Source organism: Piliocolobus tephrosceles, chromosome 3 (genome assembly GCF_002776525.5).
Source record: "Piliocolobus tephrosceles isolate RC106 chromosome 3, ASM277652v3, whole genome shotgun sequence".
Classification (NCBI taxonomy): domain Eukaryota; kingdom Metazoa; phylum Chordata; class Mammalia; order Primates; family Cercopithecidae; genus Piliocolobus; species Piliocolobus tephrosceles.
The window spans coordinates 120538316-120542771 of NC_045436.1; positions in this window are offsets into that span (position 1 = coordinate 120538316).

Below are 4456 nucleotides of genomic sequence, written 5' to 3' on the forward strand. Positions count from 1 at the left end.
CAAAAAAATAAATAAAAAATAAAAATAAAAAACTTTTCAAAAGTAAATTTGTCAAATCAAAATTTGTTTTTCAGAGATTTACTGCCCAGTTAATGGTAAGAAATATTTTGTGAAAATGAAGAAAACACTCGGGAAAATAAAAAATAATGTAAATCCATATGAGCTTGTATTGAAATTTGTTGAACTTATATTGAAATTGGTTGTTCTAATTCACAGTTTACACAAGAAAATTTTTACTCAGCTTAACTATATTTCACACATTCTACTTAAACACAAAAACATGAAGAACTCCACTGACAGTATCAGTGCTGTTTTGCACATACTCAGAATAATTTGGCTTCATTTTGAACAGGATTATATTGTTTCAACTGCTGCTGAAGAAATTATTACATAGTTAAATTATATAGAAAGTCTCTCTTCCTTTTGATATTTTAAGATGAGTAGTATTGCTTGGCTTTTATAATGCATGCAGCGTTATTTTCACATTTTTCCTAAAATATATAGACAAATGTTTACTGTTTTAGAACTTAAGTCATTTCTCAGTGGAAATTATGTGGAATTAGAAATATAACAACTCTTAACCTTCTTCCTACTGTAAAATTGAACTATTTTGTAACATATTTGGTTTCATGAGCCAATTCTATTTTTTCTAGATATTTAAAAATATTTATCTGGTTGATTTTATTATAATATTTTAAATTATGTTAATAGTTATTTGGGAACAAGTGGTGTTTGATTAGATGGATAAGTTCTTTAGTAGTAATTTCTAAGGTTTTGGTGCACATATCACGTGAGCAGTGTACCCTGCACTCAATGTGTAGTCTTGTATCCCTTACCCTCTCCCAACCTCCCCGCTGAATCCTGAAAGCTCATATTTTTCTTATGCCTTTGCATCATCATAGCTTAGCTCCCACTTATAAGTGAGAATTTACGGTTTTCAGTTTTCTATTCCTGAATTATCTCACTTAGAATAATGCTCTCCCACTCCAAACAAGTTGCTGTTAATGCCATTATTTTGTTTCTTTTTATGGCTTAGTGGTATTCCATGGTGTATAAATATAGTATGTATGTGTGCGTGTATGTACATAGGTATATGTGAGTGTGTGTGTATACATATACACATACACACATACATGTATGTATACCACATTTTCTTTATCCACCTGTTGGTTGGTTGATGGGCATTTAGGCTGGTTCCATATTTTTTAAATTGCTAATAGTGCTGTTGTAAACATCTATGTTCATGGATCTCTTTCATATAAAACTTTTTGTATCTACTATGTATCTGGGAAGATACACAGTAGTGGGATTGCTAGATCAAATAGTACTTCTACTTTTAGTTCTTATAGGAATCTTCATATGGTTTTTCATAGTATTTATACTAGTTTGCATTCCCACAGCAGCACAAAAGTGTCCCCCTTTTGCCACATCCATGCCAACATTGTATTATTTTTGGATTTTTAAATTATGGCCATTCTTGCAGGAGTATAGTGGTATTGCATTACGCTTTTGATTTGCATTTTATTGATAGTTAGTGAAGTCGAGTGTTTTTTCATGTGTTGGCCAGTTATACATCTTCTTTTAAGAATTGTCTATTTATTACCTTAGCCTACTTTTTGAAGGGGTTTGTTTTTCTCTTGTGGATTTGTTTTAGTTCTCTGTAAATTCTGGACATTAGTGCTTTGTCAGATGCATTAGTCCTTTGTCAGATGCATAGTTCATCAATATTTTTGATTACTCTGTAAGTTGTCTGTTTACACAGCGGATTATTTCTTTTGCTGGCAGAAGCTTTTTAGTTTAATTAAATCACAACTATTTATCTTTGTTTTAGTTGTATTTGCTTCTGGATTTTCGGTCGTGAGGTTTTTGCCTAATCCAATGTCTAGAAGAGTTTTTGAAATGTTACCTTCTAGAATTTTTTATTGTTTCAGGTCTTAGATTTCATTATTTGCTCCATCTTGAGTTGATTTTTTATATGGTGAGAGACGAAGATGCAGTTTCATTTTCCTACATGTGGATTGCCAATTATTCTAGCCCCATGTGTTGAATAGGGTGTCATCTTCCCCACTTTATGTTTTTGTTTACTTTGTCAAACTTCAGTTGGCTGTCAGTATTTGTCTTTATTTCTGGATTCTCTATTCTGTTCCATTGGTCTACATGCCTGTTGTTATATCGATGCCATGTTGTTTCGGTAACTTGGAATATGCCTTGCAATATGTTGGGTAATGTTGAGAGGAGGTGCCTGCTGGGCTTCCTGGGTCAAACAGGGACCCAGAAAGCTGTGAAACTCACTCATTTACTGCATGAGGACTTACTTCGATCCTGGATGAATAATATTGAAGATACATGCTTAAAATATTCCTAACTACAGGATTTCTGCATGTGTTTTCTTCCCCAAGAAAGCTATAAACAATGAAATTTTTGCTGTAAGTTTTCCTGTGTCCTCTCTCCCTTCCCCCTTCCCCAAAACTAAAGTGAAAGAAATGTTAACTGCCTGTTTTTCTGTAACCAGTGGACCTTATCTACACTCCTAATTCCACTTCCTTGTAAACATCCTTTGTAAAGTCCTGTAAGATCCTGTCTCCTTTGCCATGCCACTGCAAGGTCATAAAGTAGATAAAACCTAATTTTCAATTCCGGTTTTCCTCAAGTTCTAAGATTAAGACGTGTTACAAATGGTTAATTGCCTTTGTTTCTGGCTCTGGTAACATCTTGGTGCACATATTTCCCCCCCTTAAAGAGTTTAAAAGGCAATCATATAATCCAGCTCTGGTTACTCATTCATAACCCCTTCCACACTGTGGAAGCTTTGTACTCTTGTTCTGCTCAATAAAACCTACTGCTCACTCTCAGTCCAGGTCTCTTTCACTTGCCGTGGTCAGCCGCAACACCAGTTTTTGGCATGGCTAGGCAAGAACCTTAGGCGTTACAATGTGATGCCCCCAGATTTGTTCCTTTTTCTTAGTCTTGTTTTGGCTATGCTGGGTTCAAAGCTGAGAATCAAATAACAACTCATCCATTTTCACAATAGCTGTAAAAAAAAAAAAAAAGAAAAAACACTTTTTTCTCACCTTTAATCTACCTTTAACCCTCCTTTAATCTACACATGCGGGAAGCACTTTATGATCAAACTAGTCCAGATTGACAGAACTCTACTTGTCTTTGTCACTTAAAAGTCTTACCATTAACCAATTCTCACAAAAAAAAAAAATTCTCCAGTGTAAGGTGTGATTAAAAACAGATATATATGTATATTTATAATTTTATACACATAAATAAATCATGTAATCTATAGATACATACACACTAAAACATTGATGAGATAGAGAAATTATAGAAAATTTCATGAATATATCTTACCAAGAAGGTGAAAAATCTCTACAAAGAAAACTACAAAACATTGCGAAAAAAGTCATAGATGACATAAATGGTAATACAGCCCATGCTCATGGATGGGTAGAATGAATTTTGTGAAAATGAGCATTTGCCAAAAGAAATCTATAAATCTAATTCAATTCTCATTAAAATGTCATCATCATTCTTAATAGAACGAGAAAAAACAATCCTAAATTTCATATGGGTTTTATTATCATATTCGACCTTTAATAACAATCGTAAGTCCTTAATTTTAGATTACGATCATATAGAAATTGCACTCTAAAGGGACTTAGTGAATTTTCTATCTTGCTAAACATGCATGTACATATACATGTCCATTTCTTTTTAAACAAAACACGTCATTAGTTAACTAGCTAATAGATATGTATGTTGTGAAATTCAATGTGTATTTTGAAGACAGCTTGAAATACTTATTATTCTACATAACTATACTTTAAATAATCGTATCTTTTTTCTTATTTTCCAGTCTTTTGATTCATTTCTCCTATGAATATAATATGGAAATATAAACTTTTTAGCATGTCAAAAATATATATACAAAGAATTTAAAAGTTTATAAATTTTGTGGAAAATAGCTAAATCAAGTCGTAACCCTCCTTTAATCTACACATCAAGGAAGCACTTTATGATCAAACTAGCCCAGATTGACAGAAATCTACTTGTCTTTGTCACTTAAATGTCTTACCATTAACTAATTCTCACAAAAAAAGGATTATAAATTATGCTACTACAAAGACACATGCACACGTTATGTTTATTGCGGCACTATTCACAATAGCAAAGACTTGGAATCAACCCAAATGTCCATCAGTGACAGACTGGATTAAGAAAATGTGGCACATATACACCATGGAATCCTATGCAGCCATAAAAATGGATGAGTTTGTGTCCTTTGTAGGGACATGGATGCAGCTGGAAACCATCATTCTTAGCAAACTATCACAAGAAGAGAAAACCAAACACCGCATGTTCTCACTCATAGGTGGGAACTGAACAATGAGCTCACTTGGACTCGGGAAGGGGAACATCACACACTGGAGCCTATCATGGGGAGGGG